The sequence below is a fragment of the Bos javanicus genome, chromosome 4 (assembly GCF_032452875.1).
Source record: "Bos javanicus breed banteng chromosome 4, ARS-OSU_banteng_1.0, whole genome shotgun sequence".
Lineage (NCBI taxonomy): Eukaryota > Metazoa > Chordata > Mammalia > Artiodactyla > Bovidae > Bos > Bos javanicus.
Window position 1 is genome coordinate 21,851,816 of NC_083871.1, and position 24,228 is coordinate 21,876,043.

The 24,228-nt window shown below is 37.7% G+C and overlaps 1 long non-coding RNA gene across 1 annotated transcript in view; it reads left to right on the forward strand.

Moving 5' to 3' along the window:
- Positions 1–23,940, forward strand: part of LOC133245889 (uncharacterized) — a 107,733-nt gene extending 83,793 nt beyond the window's left edge. Inside the window, exons 2-3 of the long non-coding RNA XR_009735802.1 lie at positions 22,895–23,033; positions 23,731–23,940. This is a non-coding gene — a long non-coding RNA (uncharacterized LOC133245889). The remainder of the gene's footprint in view (positions 1–22,894; positions 23,034–23,730) is intronic.
- Positions 23,941–24,228: the final 288 nt, after the last annotated feature.

Genomic DNA, 24,228 nt, shown 5'->3' on the forward strand with positions numbered 1-24,228 from the left:
ACATACTGATTTTCTGTATCTACTGAGGTGACTGTATGATATCTGTCATTTGACTTGTTGATGTGGTGTGTCATGTTGGTTTGAAGATATTGAGCCATCCTTGCATTCATGGAATAAACCCCACTTGGTCATGATATATGGTCCTTTTAATGTATTGTTGAATTCAGTTACCTAATATTTGTTGAGGATATTTGCATCTATGTTCATCAAGGATATTGGCTTGTATTTTTTTTTTCCTTTGGTAGGATTTTTATTTGGTTTTAGTATCTGAATAATGAGACCTCATGCAATGAGTTTGGAAGTGTGTTCTCTTCTAACCTTTTGAAATAATTTGAGAAGCTTATATTTTAATTCTTCTTTGAATGTTTGATAGGATTCCTGTATGAAGATATCTGGTTCTGGATTTTGTTGGGAGCTTATTGATTACTGGTTCAATATAATTCCTAGTAATCGGTTCTCCTGTTTAGGACTTTTTGTGCTTCTTGGACCTGGGATATATGTTTCCTTCTTCAGATTAGGGAAATTTCAGCCATTATTTCATCAGACACATTTTCTGCCCTTCTCTTTCTTCTCATTCTGGGACCCCGTAAATGTGAATGTTGGTACATCTTATATCTCAGAATTCCCTTAAAATATCTTGATTAAGGTTTTTTTCTTTTTGCTCTTCTAATTTAGGTGATTTCCACTCTTCTTTCTTTCAGGTCACTTATGTATTCTTCTATATCACCTAATCACCTAATCTGCTGTTGATTCCTTCTACTGAATTTTTCATTTAATTTATTGTACCCTTCACCTCTGGTTATTTTTTACATTTTCTAATTCTTTGTTGGGGTTGTGACTGTCTTTCCCTTGTTTTCCCTAAATTCATTTTTTATGACAGTTGTTTTGAATTCTTCATCAGGTAACTTGCTATCTGTTTCATTATGTCATTATGTTTTCCCCCTCCCCCCGGTTTTCCTCCTGTTTTTTCTTTTTTTTTTTGAAATATATTCCTCTGGCTTCTCATTTTGTTTGACTTTTTTTGTCTGTATGAAATTAGATGAAACAATTGTTTACCTGGTCTGGGAGATGTATCCTTTTGTGGAAGCATCCTTGTGTGTAGGCTGCGTATGCCCAGTGGCTTTGGTAGGAGGCTGGGTCTGAAGCCAGTGTGGGTTGGGACTTTTCCCTGGATATACTGGGCCATCACCTTAGCAATGATGAGCTGGAGTTGGTAGGACAGGGCTTCTTCCAGGGTGCACTGGTGGTTGCTGCCTTAGTGGGGGCAGACCTGGAACCGGAGGGGCTAGTGCTGGAGCCCAGTGTGAGCTATGACTTCTCTTTGGGTTTGCTGGCAGGTGTCTTGGTGGAGGTAGGGTGGGATGTTAGAGTCAGAAACTGGTACAGGCTGTGGGACGTTTTGGCGTGGTCTTGACAGTCCAGCTAGAGCACCAGGCACTTTTTCACTTTACTACCACTGCACTGAAACTTGGGGAGTAAGGATGTATGTGCATTCTTTAAAAGCTCCCTACAGCTCTTTGGTTCTCCTAGTTGTAAGCTCCACTTTTTCCTCAGTACTAGACCCCAGGTCTGGGGTTCCCAATGTGGGGATTGAACCTCTTGCTCCTTAGGGATAGTTTGTGATATCCCCTAGTTTGCAGTATCCTCTTTTGGCTTATCTGCTGGTGCTGTGGGTCATGACCAGTTCATTTATCTTCACCTCCATTTTGCTTTTCTTTTTTAGTATCCTTAGTTGTAAAAGAGCCATTCCACTAATCTTCAGGTCATTCTCAAAGGGAGAGTTATTATATAGCTAGCTTTATTTTGGTGTGTTCATGGAAGGAGTTGACCTTAGGGTCCTCCTACTTCACCATCTTGAGACCATCTCTTCCTAGTGGCTTATTTTCTAAAGTAACCTCTCCCAAAATGACTAATTCATACTATTTCAAATATTTAAGAAAGCTCATTTTAACTTTGTTTCAATTACCCCAATAAATAGTTGGTATTCCCTGAGTTTTTACATCCAAAATCTTTAAATTATTATAAAATTACAATGGGAACACTTGGACTTGTTTATCACTTTATTGTCATGGATGCAAATTAAAGGTTGATTTAACATTTTCCAGCTGTGATGTTTTCAAGAATTCAACATTTACTCCAGCCTCCCCTACCTCTTCTTTCTGTTGCCATTTTCAAAATCTCTTCCATTGAACTCCCCTGCTCCATCCATCCCATCCCCCTCAATACAATCCTTCCAAGTAATAAATCAGTGAACAGAAGACATTAACCATGCTGGAGAGGGTATTTGTAGGATATACACCAGTGAATGAATGTATGAACTTGATGGAATTTTACAGATCTGCTAAAAGACATGAATACTTAGTTCAGAAACAGATAATACTTGAAGACAATGCCAGTGATATGATTCTTTCTAATTATATAATTTGTCCCATGTTTAGAATGTGTAATCTGTTGTATTATTAGATTTTCACTTTGTTTTATGAATGTGGAAAAGCTAATTTTTTAAGATTTAAGTAATCATAACATAGAATATTTGCATTAAATCCATTTGAATAATAAAAATGCATCTTGTACTGAAATAGTTATGCAGGAAAGTAACAAGGAATATAAAGGTGAGGAGAAAATTCTTATTATTTTAATAGAATTGCTGTTGATTTTGGTGTTTCTCTTTTATATCACATATGTATATATTTATGTGATGCTTATTTGAAATCTTATTTGTGTTAGTATCTCCTGTTAGTTTTAAAAACCATTTAATTCATTAAAAATATTGTAGAAATGAGCTGTAATTTAAATAATTAATTATTTAAAGCCATATTTTCTTAAAGATTAAGTAATACTTCCTTGGAAAAAGTTGGGAATTTATGGCTTTTCTGTTTATTTTCTAGATTGCACTCTAAAAAAAATTAGTAAATATCAAATTATCCTCTTGAAAGGGTTTACAAAGTTTCAGTAGTAGATTATTTGTTTCTTTTTAACTGCCCTTTCTATATCATTTAGACATATACAGGTGATACTGACAATAATTACCAAGTGGTTTGACATGGGCACCAGATCAATTCTGTCTCTATTTCCCCATATCCACATCAGAAAAATATGTTTTTATTTAACATCTTTGGTTTCTGATGATTAAAATTCTATATTATATATATTATTATATATATTTGGAGTTTCATGTTAATATAATTTTAAGAGGGAAAAAAGAAAAAGTGACTCTTTAAAATAGTTGGAAAATACAGACTAAACATCAAAGCATCTCATTTTCCTTATTTGATTTACATTTTTGTCTCCTTATTTGCCAATTCTTGTTATGAACTTACTAATATTTTAAGAAGTAAGGATGGATCTTATGATGTCATTGTGTGGTTTGATGCTTAGGGACCTTTTGAACTAGGTAATTAAGACAGGAAGTATTAAATTCTGATTGCTAAGAGGCACAAAAGAAGGCTGGATGAAGGTCAGTGAAGATCCCCCTGTTTTTTACACAGTTTTAAACTGTTAATTCTGAAAGATCAATGCTTGTTTATTCCTGTTCAATCTACTTCACTATCATAGAAAATCATTACACAAAACATTTGCAGCCTCAGAATTGTAGGAAATTTTATACTGTCTGCACTACAGTAGCATATTAGTTGGATCATTGCACTAAAGATTGCTGTCTAGATGATTCTAGGGAAGAAAAGTAAAAATATGTGTAAATGACGTACATAGAATATTAATGTATTCTAAGTCATTTATTCTTGCTTATGGAGAATTTTTAAAGAAATAAACTATATTTTAGAATGGAAAGGCATCTGGAGAAAAGGTAGATGATGAATTTTAAATAGCTCAGGATACTAAGGTGTGCAAAATTGTTTAAGAGCATGCTATTGTTTATTGGAAAGTAATAGCATACTTTCTATACACTGATTGCACTTTAGAAAATGTGCTAAGCAGTTTGTTACAATTACAGGAATTGATTTTTGCTGAACAATATTATGGATTCATTTGTGAAAACTAATCTTGCTACTGGCAAAGATTACTGGGAAATAAACTAACAGTATAATTTCATAAAACATTTTGAGGACAGCAAACTAATGTATCCTACCATTACTTGTTCAATTTCATATAAACTGTGGATTTATAATGTTTACTGGAAAGAGATTTTGAATTAGAATTGGGTCTGTTCTTTATGAGCTTTAAGAAATACTATGAATGATCTGGAGCTCAGTTTCCCAGTCTTTAAAGTTAGGATGAATATACTTACATCATAGAGTGTTCGATTATAAGGTATCTCTAATCTTTCCCGTTCTGTTGTTTTCCTCTATTTCTTTGCATTGATCGCTGAGGAAGGCTTTCTTATCTCTCCTTGCTATTCTTTGGAACTCTGCATTCAGATGCTTTTATCTTTCCTTTTCTCCTTTGCTTTTCGCTTCTCTTCTTTTCACAGCTGTTTGTAAGGCCTCCTCAGACAGCCATTTTGCTTTTTTGCATTTCTTTTCCATGGGGATGGTCTTGATCCCTGTCTCCTGTACAGTGTCACAAACCTCTGTCCATAGTTCATCAGGCAGTCTGTCTATCAGATCTAGTCTCTTAAGTCTATTTCTCACTTCCACTGTATAATCATAAGGGATTTGATTTAGGTCATACCTGAATGGTCTAGTTGTTTTCCCTATTTTCTTCAATTTAAGTCTGAATTTGGCTCTAAGACCTACTGAGTCAGAAAATCTGGGCTTGGCTCCCCTCCCAGCTACCCGTGTTGAGCAAGTCCTCCTGGTGACTCTGGAGCAGACTAATGGTTGAGAAATGTGGCTTTTCCCTTTCTTTTCTATTTTGTGTTTCTTTCATTGTTGTTGTTTATTTGCTAAGTTGTGTCTGACACTTTTGCGACCCCATGGTCAGTAGCCCACCAGCTCTGTCCATGGGATTTTCCAGGCAAGAATGCTGGAGTGTCTTCCGGAGCCAGGGATCAGACTTCTGTCTCCTGATTGGCAGGCTGATTCTTTACCACTGAGCTGCCTGGGAAACCTCTTTCTTTCATTACTTGCCTTTAAATCTGCGCTGTAATCCTCTGGGACTTGACTCCTGCTAACATGATAGTAATTAACTGCAATGTACTTGGGGATGAGAGTAAGGGTGAGGGGTACAACTGAGCATTTTGAAAACAATCCAGGTCTAAGAGTTGATTCTGACTTGAGAATTTGAGTCACTGTGATCGTACCTCCAATGTAATTGATTTGGAACAGATAGTTATTTTTTCTGGCAGTCGTCCTCATTTTAGTATATGTATTGTTTTATTTTTATTTTAAAGTAGCTGGTGCACTGGGACGGCCCAGAGGGATGGTATGGGGAGGGAGGAGGGAGGAGGGTTCGGGATGGGGAACACATGTATACCTGTGGCGGATTCATTTTGATATTTGGCAAAACTAATACAATTATGTAAAGTTTAAAAATAAAATAAAATTAGAAAAATATAAAAAATAAATAAATAAATAAAATAAAAAAATAAAGTTAGCCTTCATATCTAAGGAATATTGATATATCAAGTTTATAATTAGTGATTGTGCTTCATTGTGAAGGAAGTATTTATATCTTGGAAAGCAAAAGGGGACTATGATGAAGTGTAAGTCTTCATTATTCTGTATATTTTTATCAATTTGCTCTTGTATTCACAGTGAGAGGGCTTCCTTTGTGGCTCAGCTGGTAAAGAATCTGCCTGCAATGCCAGAAACCTGGGTTCGATCCCTGGTTTGGGAAGGTCCCCTGGTGAAGGAAAAGGCTACCCACTCCAGTATCCTGGCCTGGAGAATTTCATGGACTGTATAGTCCATGGGGTTGCAAAGAGGTGGACATGACTGAGTGACTTTCACTTTCACTTTGCAATTTGATGTACATCTTTGATAATTAAAATGAATAGTTGAAAACATGTGTAGCTCACTTTCATTTCTCCTGTGTATTTCCTGAGAAAGTGAGAGGGAAAAAAGTGCTTCATTTTTAAAATATGGTTCTTAAAATTGTGGGGTGAGGTGAATATATGTGTAAGTGCTCAGTCGTTCTGTCGTGTCCAGCTCTTTGCAATCCCATGGACTGTAGCCTACCAGGTTCCTTCGTCCATGGAAATTTCTAGGCAAGAATATTGGAGTGTGTTGCATTTCCAAGGGGTTTTCCAGACCCAGGGATTGAACCTGTGTCTCTTGTGTCTCCTACATTGACAGTCAGATTTTTACCAGTGTGCCAGCTGGGAAGACCAGGTGAATATATATATCTGTGTATATCCCTATCTATATATGTTTATATAGATACATTTCTTTAAGAAAAAAAATTAAGGCTGATCAAAAGAGAAAGGGAAATTATCAGACACTAGAAAAGTCTAAGAAAAGTGAGAGAAGTGAGTGTCAAAAACACCTTATAACCAGATTTAGAACCACATAAAATATTCTCCATAAAAATTGGAGAATATTTATTCTTTTGAAGGATATAACACATTTACAAATACTGAACTTGCACTGCAGGATAAATTAAGTCCCAAAACACTTGAAAGAATTTATATCATTTGGAAAATTCAGGCAGGGGTCAAACTAAACATAAATAAATAGCCATATTTTTTAAAAAGGAAAAAGAAAGCTATGTGCCTAGTATATATTGTCCAGAGACCTGAGATGAAGACAAAGACCTAATTGCCTTTGTGTGGGTGGGCAAGTGAGTGAAACTGCCAAGTAGGATTACTACTGCACTTTGCTTGTTCTCCATCCCATGGGGCCTTGTGAGACGTCTCATAAAACGTCTTTCAAAACTCTCCTCTTTGGAGGCATTATCACATCTGCATCTGTGGGTGGCATCATCAGGGGCCTCCCTTTACACTCCAATCAGTAATGTCACACCTGCACACAGCTTGACAAAGCCTCCACTGTCCTGTCTGCCTCCTCTGTGGCTATAGTAAGAGGCGAGCCTGACAGGATTTGCATGGAGATGGAGACGGGTCTGAAGGAATGTTCTGTTCAGTCGCTCAGTGATGTCTGACTCTTTGCGACCCCACGGACTGCAGCCCGCCAGGCCTCCCTGTCCATCACCAACTCTCGGAGCTTGCTCAAACTCATGTCCATCGAGTTGGTGATGCCATCCAACCATCTGATCCTCTGTTGTTCCCTTCTCCTCCTGCCTTCAATCTTTCCCAGCATCAGGTCTTTTCCAATAGGTCTGCTCTTTGCATCAGGTGGCCAAAATATTGGAGCTTCACCCTCAGCATCAGTCCTTGCAATGAATTTCAGGGTTGATTTCCTTTAGGACTGAGTGGTTTGTTGGGAAGTACAAATCATGTGACTTTTTGAAATCTCTTGGATATAAGGGAGAGAATAATATTGGAGAAAGTCTATGGATAATGCTTAATTTATTAAGCTGGGTAGAGTTTTATTTGGCTTTATATTTTACATATCATGAATATTTCATATGTATGAAATATTTCATAATAATTTTAAGCAAAGTAACATAAGATTCTTCTTCAGAACTCTGCCGTTTGCACAGATTAATTTCCACATAAACTTTACTATTATTTTGGAGATTTAAAAGTGTTCTGGTTGGGATTCTATTGAAATCAGATTGAACATTATAACTCACTGGAGAAACCATTATCTGGTTTTCAAAAACTTTACTCCTAGTCTTTGAGAAATCTCCATACTCTTCTCCATAGTGGCTGTACATTGTTCATGTTCATAGTGGCCTAGTTGTTCATGTTTCGTTTTTGTGTTTTCCTGGAGAGTCTTAAATTATTCTCCAGATATATTCTGCACATCTTTGTTAAGATTTTTCCCAAGATTTTAATATTTAGTATTGTTGTTATAAGAGGAATCCTTTAGCTCACTGTTTCAAACAGAAAGACTTCACATCTTGATGTATTAGTTCTGTAATCAGCCATCAGTTTGATTCTCTTATTTTTTCTGATTTATTTCATTCAATTTATGATTGGCTAGCATATCATTTTTCATTGTAATTTTGTTGAGGAAGATTTTTTAAACTACAGGATAATTACTTCCTAATATTGTGATGGTTATTGCCATACATCAACATGAATCAGCGTTAGGTATACATATGTCCCCTCTTGAACACCCCTTCCATCTCCCTCCCCATCTCACCCCCTTAGATTGTCATAAAGCCCTGGCTTTGTGTTCCCTGCATCATACATTGAATTCCCTCTGGCTATTTATTTTACAAATGGTAATGTATATGTTTCAGTGCTATTCTCTCATATCATCTCACCCTCTCCTTTCCTCAATGTGTCCAAAATGTCTATGTCTCCTTTGCTACCCTGCAAGTAGGATCATCACTTCTGCCTTTCTAGATTCCATATGTATGCATTAATATACACTATTTGTCTTTCTCTTTCTGATTTACTTCACTCTGTATAATAGGCTTTACGTTCATCCTCCTCATTAGAACTGACTCAAATACGCTCCTTTTTATAGCTGAGGAATATTCCATTGTGTATATGTACCACAATTTCATTATACATTCATGTGTTGATGGACATCTAGGTTGCTTTCATGTCCCAGCAATTGTAAATAGTGTTGCAATGAACACAGAGGTACCTGTGTCTTTTTCAGTTCTGGTTTCCGTAGGGTGTATGCCCAGTAGTGAGATTGCTGGGTCGTATGGTAGCTTTATTCCTAGCTTTTTAAAGAAATCTCCATACTATTCTCCATCGTGGCTATATCCATTTGCATTCCCACCAACAGTGTAAGAAGGTTACCTTTTTTCCACAGCCTCTCCAACATTTATTTTTTGTAGACTTTTTGATAATGGCCATTCTGACCAGTGTGAGATGATAACTTCATTGGAGATTTGATTTGCATTTCTCTACTACTGCTGTTGGGCATCTAGTCATGTGTTCATTAGTTATCTGTATGTCTTCTTTGGAGAAATGCCTGTTTAGATCTTTGGTCACTTTTTTTTTTAATTTTATTTTATTTAACTTTACAATATTGTATTGGTTTTACCATATATCAAAATGAATCTGCCATAGGTATACATGTGTTCCCCATCCTAAACCCTCCTCCCTCCCCATACCATCCCTCTGGGTCGTCCCAGTGCACCAGCCCCAAGCATCCAGTATCGTGCATCGAACCTGGACTGGTGACTCGTTTCATATATGATATTATAGATATTTCAATGTCATTCTCCCAAATCATCCTACCCTCTCCCTCTCCCACAGAGTCCAAAAGACTGTTATATATATCAGTTCTGTCACTTTTTGATTGGGTTGTTTGTTTTTCTGGTACTGAGTTGCATGAGCAGCTTGTATATTTTGGAGATTAATTCTTTGTCAGTTGTTTCATTTACTATCAACTCCCATTGTGAGGGTTGTCTTTTTACCTTGCTTATAGTTTCCTTTGTTGTGCAAAAGCTTTTAAGTTTAATTGGGTCTCATTTGTTTATTTTTGTTTTTATTTCCATTATACTATTCTATATATACATTATATAGTCATAGAGGATCTTGCTATGGTTTATGTTAGAGAGTGTTCTGCCTGTTTTTGTAGAGAAATATTTTACGATTTTGAAAGTACAAACAGGATGTTGTCCATTGTTAAGTCGCTAAGTTGTGTCTAACTCTTTGCAACCTCATGGACTGCAGCACACCAGGCTTCCCTGTCCTTCACTATCTCCTGGAGTTTGCTCAAACTTATGTCTATGGAGTCTGTAATGACCTCCAACCATCTCGTCCTCTGTTTCCCACTCCTCCTCTTGCCTGCAAGTTTTCCCAGCACCATGGTCTTTCTGATGAGTTGGCTCTTTGCATCAGGTGGTCAAAGGGTTGGAGCTTCAGCTTCAGTATTAGTCTTTCCAATGAATGTTCGGGTTTGATTTCCTTTAGGACTGACTGGTTTGATCTCCTTGCTGTCCAAGGGACTCTCGAGAGTCTTCTCCACCACCACAGTTTGAAAGCATCAATTCTTTGGTGCTCAGCCTTCTTTATGGTCCGTGAGGTGGCAATTGTTTTGTCAGTTATCAAAGAGATGACCCACAGCTTCTTGAGCAGGTAATGCAAGAGAATCTTACTTCAAGGAAGAATTACTATAGATGATAAGTTCTGATTTTAATAAATATAAATGCTGCCATTAGAATTACAAATATACTTCCATTGCATTTGCCACAGTATTGATTCTTTTTAATTTAGAAGTAAGTCAGATAAAATGAAATTAAAAAAAAAAGTAAGTCAGACACAAAATACACTTTTAAGAAATCAGATTTATTCACCACATACTTGTTTAAATAGATGAATAGAAGTTCCATTAACACCTTTAGTTAAAATTGTTGAAAGCAACTAAGTTGAATTTGTTTTAACCTGAGCAGATACACTTTATGATTTGTGCAAGGATGTAGCTCTTTACACCAACCTGAGGCAGCCTATGGAGCTTATGGAAAATGGCCCTACACCAGCAGGATAAAGGTCAAGCTCTTTGTCATGTGCTTGGATTTAAAATATTACCCTTTGGGCAGTCATTGGGGAGAAATTGAAATAATAACTTAAGTCAATTAAACATTCCTTAAAAATAATCTGGAATGAGATTCACATCTTGTTTCAAATATATTTTACTTGTGGCTTATATTTATTCTTGGAAAATTATTGAGAAATCATTTTCACCTCCCAAACTACACATGATGTACAATTGAATACAGTTCCATACCCTAGTGACTTGGAGTCTGAGGAATTTCTGTAATTCAAGCTATTATTTTTCTATTGCTTTGACCTCAAAACTTTTGAGGTGATAGCTTCCCTGTGGCTAAATGGTAAAGAACCCACCTGTTAATAAAGGTGACTAGCGTTCCATGCCCAGTTTGGGGACATCCCCTGGAGAAGAAAATGACAATTCACTTCAGTAATCTTGCCTGGAGAATTCCATGGACAGAGGAACATGGTGGGTTACAGTCCATGGGGTTGCAAAGAGTCAGACATGACTAAGCGACTAACACCTTCACTTTCATGAATAAGATGTAAAGAGTTATTTTTAATGTATTTCACAACTATTTATTTGAAATTAAAATGTGCCAGACATTGTGATAGGTTACACGGGATTATAAAAATAAGACATTTTAAAAAATTTACAGTTTAGAAGATGTTAAATTTAGGTACATAGGGCAAATAATGATATAAGTTGTGGGGAAAAAAATCAAACATACTAGAAGACTGAACTATTTATTTATTTGTATTAAAAACATAAGATGGCCATTCAAATCTAAGCAAGTTACCCAAATTCATTCCTTTTATGACTGCGTAGTATTCCATTGTATATATGTGGCACGTTTTCTTTATCCAGTCCTCTGTTGATGGACATTTAGGTTGCTTTCGTGTCCTGGCTATTGTGAATAGGGCTGCAATAAGCATTGTCTTTTGGAACTATGGTTGTCGTATTTTTAGTTTTTTAAAGGCTCTCCATATTGTTCTTCATAGTGGCTATATCATGTCATACAGAGTGAAGTAAATCAGAGAAAAACAAATATCATATATTAATGAATATATGTGGAATCTAGAAAAATGGTATAGATGATCTTATTTGCAAAGCAGAAATAAAGACACGGATGAGAACAAACATGGACACTGGGGCATGGGTGAGATGAATTGGAAGATTGGGACTGATATATATGTACACTATTGATACTGAATATAAAGTAGATATATAGTGAGAACCTACTGTATCTCAGGAAACTACTCAGCTCTGTGGTGACCTAAATGGGAAGGAAATCCAAAAAAGAGGGAATACATGTATATATGTAGATGATTCACTTTGCTGTACAGTAGAAATGAACACAACAGTGTACAGCAACTATTTTCCAATAAAATTTAATTTAAAAACACATGGACTGGGACAAATATTGTATTAAAGAGATAAGGAATGAAACATGATTTAAGAGTGGATGTATGAGGTTTGGAGGAAGGAGAGGGTTAGATTTAAGTTTTCTGCACCAATAGAAAAAGCCTTCCAGGGTACAAAGCTGTTAAAACAGCACCAGTGTGCTCCGAGTGTATTTTGGTAGACTAAAGAATGAAGCCCACGATCAGCAGATGCTATCAAGTACAATACAATTAGAAAAGGAGATTAGAATCACACTGTTAAGGATTGGACCTAGTTCTCTAGGTTGTAGACTGTTATAAAATATTTTGAATCTATAATCTTAGTTGTACATCAGTTATATTTTATCTATTAAGATGATGATGCAATGAAGGAAAAAATGTGAGGACAGCAAGTTCAGTTTGAAGCAGGTTTAATGCGAAGAATCAGGGAGAAATGTGTTGGGATAGGTCTAGAAGGAAGTTGTATTTAAGGGTTTATCTCTCTAGAGGATGGTGGCAATTAGCCATATGGTATGGAAGTCAGTTATATATAGGAGAAGCCAAAGGGGTGACTTCTGTGAGCCACAGAAAATGTGAAAAGAATCATGTGATTTAGCTCTGGCTAATTTTTTTTTTTTTTTGTAAAAATTCCGGTTCATACAGGGATCATAATATTAGGTGCTTTTTTGTTTGCTTTTTGTTTTTCTTATTTTTTTGTTTCCTCTTCTTAGTGACAAAGATGGCCTAAAGGTTTCCCTCAGCTTGATTTAAAAAAAAAAAAAAACTGGCTTTCTGTCTTTAGTTTCTTGACTTCTCTTTTTTTAGAGCATTTTCTCTAGAAAACTTAAAATCATAAATTTTCTCTGCCCCTTTTAGGTACAGATTTTCTTCTACCTTCTTACTAGCTTTACAACCCAGGGACAAATTTCTCAGGCACCTGTGAGTCACTACTTTGAAACATAATTGTCAAGAAATAAGTCAGAAATAAAAACACCAATACAGTATATTAACTCATATATACGGAATTTAGAAAGATGGTAACGATGACTCTATATGCGAGATAGCAAAAGAGACACAGATGTAAAGAACAGTCTTTTGGACTCTGTGGGAGAAGGCGAGGGTGGGATGTTTTGAGAGAATAGCATTAAAACATGTATATTATCATATGTGAAATAGATCCAAATTTGATGCATGAAACAGCACACTCAAAGCCGGTGCACTGGGACTACCCCTAGGGATGGGGTGGGGAGGGAGGTGGTAGGGGGTTCAGGAAGGGGGGACACATGCACGCCTGTGGCTGATTCATGTCAATGCATGGCAAAACCACTACAATATTGTAAAGTAACTAGCCTCCAATTAAAATAAATTAATTAAAGAAAAAGAGCCAGAGCCCCTAGCTTTCAGTTTTCATTGGGGATGTAGTAACGGGGTCAGGGTGGAGGATAGGAGCCTAGCTTCCATCTGGATAATCAAGACCATCAATGGCATATTCTCCAGGTGGTTTAAGCCAATCATTTTTACCAAAGGGAGTCAATCTAGCTCCCTTTCTTTGGCTCATAAATGTGCAAATGTGTACATGACTCAGACTTCAGTGAGTTAGTGGATGACAGTTGTTTGTGCACAGGGAGCATTTTTAGTTGGCTTGGCTTTGCCCGTACAGAATGAGACCCCAGTTTTATTAAGTGATTGGGCAGTATGATGAAATGGTGTGATCCCCATACCTAGGGAGTTAATCAGGGCATGAAAAATAGAATGTCCTTTTCTATATCCAGACCTAAATGACTCCCATTACAGTTTGCTACAAACTCTGACCTAGGGTAATTAAGTTGTATATGCCCATCTATTAATGGAAAAAGAATTTCTAATTTTGCTTTTTTTTTTTTTTTAAGTTTTGTACACTATTGCTGAAAGTTGTATAACAGGAGAAGAGAGTTAGTTAAGTGGTTCTATTCAATGCATAGATCTAAGGATCAAATGACATAATTTGCATAAATCTTTTTAGCATAGTGATTGGCATATGTTGATAATCATTACTATCATTAACTAGTACTATTATTTTTCTTCTCTATCCTGCAAATCTACTGTGTGAAAAATAAACACATTTTTTTACTTCTCTAATTTTGAGAAATTTTTTAAACTTCTTGATTTTTCTTCTATCATGATTTCCTCTAGTATTATTTTAGATTTTTTCCTCCAATATAAGAGAGGGTGTAAATAATTCTGTGAATTTTCTTCCTTCCTAAATCAGGAAAAACAGTGTCTACTCATTTATTAGTCCAGTCAACAATATTTCTTAGATACTGTGGTAGATACCAGATACCAGTTTCCAGCCCTCAAGGAGATGGTAATGGGTGGTCATAGGATTGTTGCTTGACCCCAGTGGGATGATGACACTGCCTGCAGAGGGCTAGTACTCTTTGTATCAGAGTTTCCTGGTAATTGCCAGGGTTCTTGATTATTATGTGGGGCTGAGAAAGGCATTCCCCTATGTGTGTGTGTGTGTGTGTGTGTGTGTGTGTGTGTGTGAGGTTGGGGAGAAACCTGCAGGCTGGAGCAGGAGCCAGAGTCCTAGTGGGAGTGAGAAGGATATCTACATAAGGGAGGTGATTTCCTCACAAAATGTGAACTCACATTTACAAAATATAAAGACAATACAAAATGAAATATTTCTCCTCAACTATCTTCCACATTCTCCCTGTTTCTATTCCTTACCCCAACAAGTAGCAAATGTTACTAGTATTTTTTTATCCTTCCAAAGATGAATTTTTATGCATAGTCAAAGCAATAATTATTATTTTCTCTCTTTTCAAAAAATGATAGCACATATGTCCATTATTTTACACATGCTCGCTTTCACTTAATAATATATTTTGAAGTGTTTCCCACATCAATACAGAGTACTATTTCATATATATAGCTTCACAAACATGTTTCATTATTCCTTTTCTTTTCTGTAATTTTAACAACTTTCCTGTATGTGAACATTTAAGTTGTATAAATCTTTTGCTCTTATAAATAATGTCCTAGTGAATATGAATAATCTGTAAATATATTTCATAGCTGTCAAAACAGATGCCATACTTCTTTTCATCATGTGTATATTTTATTGTTGAATCATCATGACCACCCTTAGGGATGCTTAAGCAACTGCTTAGGAGTCCACACAGGGGCCAAAGTCATAAACAGAATATGAGTGTTTAGGTTTCAAGCACAGATTTATAGTCCCTGAGATGCAGCTCTATATTGGTTTAAAAAATAAAAATGTCTACAGAAAGAAGAGGGTGTTGTTTTTTTTTTTTCCCGTGCTTGAGTTTCTATTTCTAATTACAGACTCCTACATGAACTGATTCACAAGTTGTGAAGTGTATTCATCTTGACTGACAAGCACACATCTTTGTGTAAATGAAACAAACAAAGGGCTAGATGCAAAATGTGCTAGAATCTGCTTTACTGTTTTGTAAGAGACCATTGTTCTTCTCCTCTTCTCAACTCCTGGTTCCAGGATGTCTCATGGGTGGCTTGAAATTATATCATAGAAATCAGCAAACACTGCAAATCAGGTCACCCTCCCTTCCCAGGGTGCAGTGTTTAAACATTTAATGACAACTGCCACTGCCTAGATGGTAATGTTTTAAATACATTAACCCATTTAATCCTTACAACCACCAGATGAAATAGGTAGAGGACAACATTCTTGTTAATTCCACTTAATAGATGGTTAAACAGGACCCTCGGAGAAGGCAATGGCACCCCACTCTAGTACTCTTGCCTGGCAAATCCCATGGACAGAGGAGCCTGGTAGGCTGCAGTCCATGGGGTCGCTAGGAGTCAGACACGACTGAGTGACTTCACTTTTCACTTTTCACTTTCATGCATTGGAGAAGGAAATGGCAACCCGCTCCAGTGTTCTTGCCTGGAGAATCCCAGGGATGGGGGAGCCTGGTGGGCTGCTGTCTATGGGGTCACACAGAGTCAGACACAACTGAAGCGACTTAGCAGCAGCAGATAAAGCAACACAGTACCAAAGATCAATGACACAAGGCTGGCTGCTCTCAGGTTGTGAAGGCAAGCATCGACTGCAACAGAATTAGGTTCATCTTTTTGTTAAATTTTGACAACGATTCTTGAGATCATAATTACCTCAACGTCTTTCAATTTCTCTTTTATGTTTCCTGTAAAGGAAATCTTTCTGAATACATCTCAATTTTATAAATAATTTATTCTTCAGCAAGTAATTGCACAGTTTATTATTTTGGTAAATGCAGAACCCAGACTAACTTCTGCTTATCTTTTTTGGCTTCCACATACTACCCTGTGGGCAGTTGCTACACTGCAGCAGTTTGAGAGAGTTTTATTACTCTGTAAACTATGATTTATGTGTAATGGGAATGATATTTTTGAAGTCTATGGCATGATACAAGTTTGTGTGCTGTTCATTTTTTTTCCCCTTTTCTACTTGGTAATCCATCAACGGTATTTATGTTTTGTTCATGGTAGGTCAGTTGAGTGTTTCATGAAGAATGTTGAACCATGAGTAATTTGTTATTCACTCTAATACACACAGATGCAATATTAGCCCAAAATGCTTCTTTATATCAGTAAAACAATATGCAAAGACAAAGTTGTAAATACAAAACTGATGGAAAATCTCCCCAAGTAGAATTTGTTTGTTAAAATATGAATGCCAGGCTCTCTATAGAAATGATGGTAGGAACACTGAAGACAGAGAACTTTAAAAACTTCCTTGTCCCAACCATTCAGTAAAACATTTCAGGTCAAGCTTATTTGGGTTATCAATCAGTACTGTCATCCACTGATAGCCTGATTCCCAGATCCCGTGTCTCTTTCTGTCATTCAGGGGGTTAGCTTAAGCTTCAAGAACAAAGATTGTAGAATGGCCTCCTCAACTGAAGTGATATATTTGTGGAAAGAAAACTAAAACACAATATAGTTCACCAGAAGGTATCTTGAGTAGTCCTGTAGGAAAACCTATTTGAGTTTTTACACTAAAATTTCACAAATTTTACTCAATATGATAACTTAAAAACTCATTGGACAATAATGACCTGTAAGTTATTGTTAGAAAATGCTAACCTTACAATGAAAATGAAAATGTTCCTCCTTAGTATTGGAATATTAGCTACTTTACCCAGACAGTCATTTGAATTCTTATATTTACTACATGAAGAATTCAAACTGGGGTCTCCTAGAGTTATTAATAATATGGCTACTGTTAAGCTACTCAGTATAGGAATTATTTCCTTTCTTTAAAGTCAAGGAGCTGTATGTGCCAATACTGTCTATGTATGGATCTGTTTTATAGTGTTTCAGATAAAAACATTTAATGAATTGAAAGAGACACGTGTACCCCAGTGTTAATCACAGCACTGTTTACAATAGCTAGGACATGGAAGCAACCTAGATGTCTGTCAGCAGACAAATGGATAAGAAAGCTGTGGTGTATATACACATGGAGTATTACTCAGCCATTAAAAAGAATGCATTTGAATCAATTCTAATGAGGTGGATGAAACTGGAGCCTATTATACAGAGTGAAGTAAGCCAGAAAGAAAAACACCAATACAGTGTATTAACGCATATATATGGAATCTAGAAAGATGGTAGCGATGACCCTATATGCGAGACAGCAAAAGAGACACAGATACAAAGAACAGACTTTCGGACTCCGTTTTGGAGAAGGAGGGGGTGAGATGATTTGAGAGAATAGCATTGAAACATGGATATTACCATACGTGAAATAGATCGCCAGTCCAGGTTCGATGCATGAGACAGGGTGCTCAGGGCTGGTGCACTGGAATGACCCTGAGGGATGGGAGGGGAAGGGAGGTGGGAGGGGGGTTCAGGATGGGGAACACATGTACACCCAAGGCTGATTCATGTCAGTGTATGGCATAAACCACTACAATATTGAAAAATAATTAGCCTCCAATTAAAATAAACAAATTAATTTAAAAAAGTAGCCACACACAAAAACATAATTGCAAAAGCAAAAAGAAAAAAAGAAAAAATACATTTAATCAATAAAAAGCCACAATTATCTAGATCTAAGCAACTGACTAAAGAACTCTGCTAGTAGATAACAATTATTACTTTGTGGAACTGGGGCATGAGTTGGTAGAATTTTTCTGTAGAGGGCAAGATATTAAATACTCTAGGCTTTGAAGGAAAGAGACAAATCTGAAGATATTAGGTAGGTACTTATACAACCATTTGAGATATAATTGTTTAAAAATACTAAAAACCATTCTTAGCACACAGACCACACAGAACAGGTAGTAAGCCAGACTTGGCCCCTGGGTCATGATAGCATGTTCGTTTCTGGAAAAGATCACCTCTAAAAGTGGAGTGAAATGAGATTTCTCATTCAGTCCCCAGAATGCATTGCTAGAGGCCACACTCATTGGTCATAACATGAAATTCAATCTTTTCTCCTCCATGATCAAATTTTCTCCCTAAGTGCTAAGGGGGCCCAGAAAGTGAACCACAATGGATAGAGTGTACGATGTATTCAGCCCTATGTTGGTGTTTAGTCACTAAGTCATTCCCAACTCTTCATGACCCCATGGACTGTAGCCCGCCAGGCTCCTCTGTCCATTGGATTTCCCAGGCAAGATTACTGGAGTGGGTTGCCATTCCCTTCTCCACGGGATCTTCCCAGGGTTTGAACCCACATCTCCTGCGTTAGCAGGTGGGTTCTTTACCACTGAGCCACCAGAGACGCCCGTTTAGTCCTACATCTTGCTCCAAATGGTGAAGAAGCTGTTGGTGCAGCCTGTAATCTAGAATTTGCAGATTCTGTTTTAATGGTGGTGACGGAAAGAAAACCCAGGTCCCACCATAGTCAGGATATCATCTTGCCCTGGTAAATGTGAAAGTCCAGTGTCCAGTTTTCTCTCAGTGAAGATTCTCCTCTATGTATCACAATGTCTTCTGGTTAATTCTTCTTTGACCCCCTCACTCTGCCCCGTCCTATAGGTGTTTCAATTCAGGTGTACAGTCACTTTCCCAGTGATAAGGTGGCCACAGGAGACTCCCTGAGCAGCTCAAGTTCCTGCAACAAGTGGGGCCAAGAGATACTTTTTTCTGTTTTTATGTCTTACTTATGGGTAAGCTGTCTGGTCCCGTCCCTGCCCCTCATCATTTCATTAGACTTGCTTCATCTGTTGTTGCATTGGCCCCTTCTACTTGCAAAAGAGAAATGTATGTAATGCTTTCATGCTGTACAGTCAGTGCGCCTTATCAAATCGATCTATACCTGCTTAGGCCATTGAAGCAAGGAATAAGGGGCTCTCATTAAATCCTGGCCAATATATATATATATATATATATATATATATATATATATATATCTTTGTACACACTTCTCCCAGGACCATGGATGCTGCTATCCCACATGCTTAGTCATTCTTTTGTGTCTGACTCTTTGTGACCCTTTGGACTGTAGCCCACCAGGCTCCTCTGTCCATGGGATTTTCCAGGCAGGACAACTGGAGTGTTTTGCCATGCTCTCCTTCTGGCAGTCTTCCCAACCCAGGAATTGAACCCGTGTCTCCTTTGTCTCCTACAGTGTAGGTAGTTTCTTTACCCGCTGAGCCATCGGGGAAGTTCATGAGAGTGTTAGAGTGATTCTTTATGGTATTAATATATCTGCTTAAGATATATTAATTGATTCATTCATTGATGAAACTTTTAAAAGTTGCTGGCATTCTGTCTTGCTAAAGATGGTTTAAATGAATTTAATGTGTGAAAAAAGTACACCTTCATGGCAAGTGTCGGTCTATGATACTGAGGAAGCATAGTGAAAATTTCTCTGTTGAAATTTGTTAAAACCAAGAATTTGGATTTGTAATAATGGATCTTATTATTTTCTTTGTGGAATCACTAATTAACACATCTCATGATTTTTTAAGGCCAGGTAGGTCATAAAATGTACATTACAAAAAAACGGTACTAATGTTGCATGCTAATGTGGTTAAAAAATTGTAGCTTCTGGAAATTTGCAAGCCAGTTATTGAGCAATCATTCTTTGCAAAGTTGGATTTGTGATATATTGTGACTAATTCATTTTAATATCATTACTTCCTGTTTTGGTCTGGTTGATATGTGAAAATAATTGGTTTCTATCCTAGTTATCGTTTTGGTCTGTGGTCTTTAGAATGAAAATAAGCAACTTTGCTATTTTTATGGGTCAATTTCAAGCAGAACAATTAATTAAAAAGTTATTATATTTGTCATCAGAATTCACATCTCGTATGAGATTCTTTCTCTCCAAATTACTCCATTTTGCTAAATGCATTGCTTCAGAACAAAATCAGCTACGTAACAGAGGAGAAAAATAATGTTGCTTTCTTTGCTTGCTAATTTGACTTTTCTTTAGTACTGCCATTGTGGTGTTAACCTAAATTGTATTTATCTTTCCCTTCGAAGTGTAATGATATTGTTTTCTCAAGACTGCTGACTAGATAGTAATTTCTTAATTTGTAATGGAATACTTAATTAATGATAGTCACACCCTACAAGAACCACTTAACATTTATTTTTATTGATTCTGTTAATATGAGTAATTTACATTGCTCTTTGATTTATCAGTAAAGAATAATAGATTAAAATTTCAATGGTTTTTATGTCTCTATAAGTTTGATTACTATTTTACTCTGTTCTTCAAGTTTCACTTGGCAACTTATTTTTCCCCAGTGGTGTATGTGTTGCTATGAGGAAGCTATTTATAATATTGCAAAATAACATTTGAGGAGTAAATAGCACCCTGGTGACCTTGAAAGGTTGACATATTTTTATCAATGTATTAATGCACTGGTAGGAAGGCAATGGCACCCCACTCCAGTACTCTTGCCTGGAAAATCCCATGGATGGAGGAGCCTGGTGGGCTGCAGTCCATGGGGTCGCTAAGAGTCGGACACGACTGAGTGACTTCACTTTCACTTTTCACTTTCATGCATTGGAGAAGGAAATGGCAGCCCACTCCAGTTTTCTTGCCTGGAGAATCCCAGGGACGGGGAGCCTGGTGGGCTGCCGTCTATGGGGTCGCACAGAGTCGGACACGACTGAAGCGACTTAGCAGTAGCAGTAAGTTCATGGTGCTAAGTTGCTTCAGTTGTGTCCAACACTTTGCGACCCCATACACTGCAGCCTGCCAGGCTTCTCTGTCCATGGGATTTCCTAGGCAAGAATATTGGAGTGGGTTGCCGAGTCCTCCTCCAGGGACTCTTCCCAACGCAGGGACTGAACCTGCATCTCCTGCGTTGGCAGGGGAGTTCTTTATCACTAGTGTCACTTGGGAAGCCCAGGAAGTTCACAAACCATTATTTTTAATAAAATAAATTTATTCAACAGCTTTTACTTCACATCTTAAGGAAATGTTACTAATACAAAGTTCACCACCTATTAGTAACATTTTCTTTTAAGATGTAAACTAAAAGCTGTTGAATAAATTTATTTAAAAAATAACTTGTAGAAAGCCAGGTCTTGTTCTGTTTCTTAGATACCATGTTTCATATATTAGTTGTTAAATCTTAATAACAACCTAAAAGTCAGTACTATTATTGTTATCACTTACAGTTGACATTGCTGCCGCTGCTGCTGCGAAGTCGCTTCAGTTGTGTCCAACTCTGTGCGACCCCATAGATGGCAGTCCACCAGGCTCCCCCGTCCCTGGGATTTTCTAGGCAAGAACACTGGAGTAGGTTGCCATTTCCTTCCCCAGTGCATGAAAGTGAAAAGTGAAAGTGAAGTCGCTCAGTCGTGTCTGACTCCTAACAACCCCATGGACTGCAGCCTACCAGGCTCCTCCATCCATGAGATTTGCCAGGCAAGAGTACTGGAGTGGGGTGCCATTGCCTTCTCCGTTGACATTGAGGCAAAGAGAATTTAAGTAATTTGATTAAAATAAGGTAGTAGTAAGTGACAGAGCCAATATTTGAGCCTAGGCCTTCAGGGTCCAGAATCAGTGCTCTTAGCCACCTATCACCTTCCTCCCTAAAGACTGAAAATAGCCTATAAAATTGTATCATCATTTAAATAGAGGATAATCTAAATTTGGGAATGGATTATTTTATAAAGTCATTTCTCATCATTTGCACTTGTTCGTTGAATGCTGTGTGTGTATGTTGTTTATCTACAGGTCTTAACTTTTTTATTTTCTAAGTCATTTGTAATAGGAAAACCTAGTATCTTTTACTAGGAGAAGGCAATGGCACCCCACTCCAGTACTCTTGCCTGGAAAATGCCATGGATGGAGGAGCCTGGTGGGCTACAGTACATGGGGTCACTAAGAGTCGGACACGGCTGAGCAACTTCACTTTCACTTTTCACTTTCATGCATTGGAGAAGGAAATGGCAACCCACTCCAGTGTTCTTGACAGGAGAATCCCAGGGACGGGGGAGCCTGGTGGGCTGCCGTCTATGGGGTCGCACAGAGTCGGACACGACTGAAGCGACTTAGCAGCAGCAGCAGCAGTATCTTTTACTAAACACTTCCTGGTATATGTGTTAATAATGGCTTCTCACAATGTCTCACTTGGACAAGTTTTTTTTTGCTGCTTTATATCATTTTTCTACTAAAGGTGAAAGAGCAGATGCATATAACTGGTACACAGTCCCTTCAGCTCCCTTGCTGGAATTTATGTAGTCGGAGTGCTGACTTATATCAGCATGCTTCAAGATTGCCACCTGGCAGATCCTGCCCTTTAATAAGGTTTAAATGTGGCAGATCAGTCCTGGCAGTCATTGTACCTGATAAGGGCTTTGGCTCATGCTTCTGAGCAATTTAGTCTTTGCTGTATTATAAATCACCCCATGTATCATAACCATGTATCATGATGATATTTTCACCATCACAGTTGGAATGATAATGATTGACAATTGCAATCTCAAATGACACCTGCTTGAGATACTGATCAACTATGTGAAGGTGAGATGGAGTGAAAGTCTGAGCCAATAAACAGATTTAGCTGTCTTGATTAATTAACATTTAGAAAATAATTGTTCTCCAGAAACTGACTGGAGGGAGTCACACCTTTGGTAAAACTACATTTCCTGGGTATTGGGTTTCAGGCACTGTGCTCAGTTCACCATCTTGACCTGAAATAGACTGCCAGAAATTTCACCAGCAAAGATGAATCTATTGAGGATCACCAGAGAATTGCAGCTGAGGCTCTGTAATCATGAGGAGCCACATACAAGTCCTATTATGGTAAGGGAAACAGAGCAATCTTACAGAGGAGAAAGGAATTTAGGCGGGCTATAGCAAATATGTTGGCCACCTGATGTGAAGAGCCAGCCCATTGGGAAAGATTGAGGGCAGGAGGAAAAGGGGACAACAGATGATGAGATGGTTGGATGGCATCGTTGACTCAATGGACATGAGTTTGAGCAAACTCCAGGAGATAGTAAAGGACAGGGAAGCCTGGAGTGCTGCAAACCATGGGGTGATGGAGAGTCAGATGTGACTTGGTGACTGAACAACAACAATAATAGCAAACAAAGAATACATGGCTTTTCATTGGCAGAGTCCTTGGCAGGAAAGAAAGGAATCTTTATTCTTCAATTGACTCAGTGGTAAAGAATCCGCCTGCCAATGCAGGAGATGCAGGTTTGATCCTTGGGTCGGGAAGATCCTCTGGAGTAGGAAATGCCACCCATTCGAGTATTCTTGCTAGGAGTTACATGATCAGAGGAGCCTGGCGGGCTGTGGTCCATGGGAGATGTGAATGAGCACACACACATATTCTTTGAGTTGGGCTCTGCCGTCTATTGTCATAAGTGTGAGAGCTCCCCCTTCTGGTCTCTCAACTCTAATTGAAATTTCTTTTTATTATTATTTTTTACAGTTATATTCATGATCTCATTTAACCCCATTAGATGATCTTGTGTTTATTTTTGTTTTACAGGTGATAAAACAGAAAACAAGTGCTAACTGACAGAAATAAGAGTAAGCAGTCCCCATTGCCCATACCACATGTTGGCTCAGAGCCCAGATTCTGCAGTGGCCAACTCACATTAAAACCAGGCTCCTCCTTCCTACCTGTGGAAGAGCTCCATTCTCAACATGTTCCCTCACCATCCATTCAAATGAAGAATAATAACTGTTTGAAAAGCTACCTGGGACAATTGTATCCATTAATATATAAAACAGCCCTGGAACTGTGACTGCTCTCACCCTGTTAGCAAGTGGCCAAATTGAAATTGAACTAGCAGATTTCAGAGCCTGGGTTTTAGCTACTGTATCATTTTATTTGGTGTAGCTCTTACCTTCTGTTGTTGCACCACTCCATACATATAATAACTCCCTTCTTGAAGCAACATTAATTACTACCATGCCTTCACCCCATAAAGATGCTCTGAGCGCATTTCCCAATATAAGCAGGCTCCCCCAGCCCACGTCATCC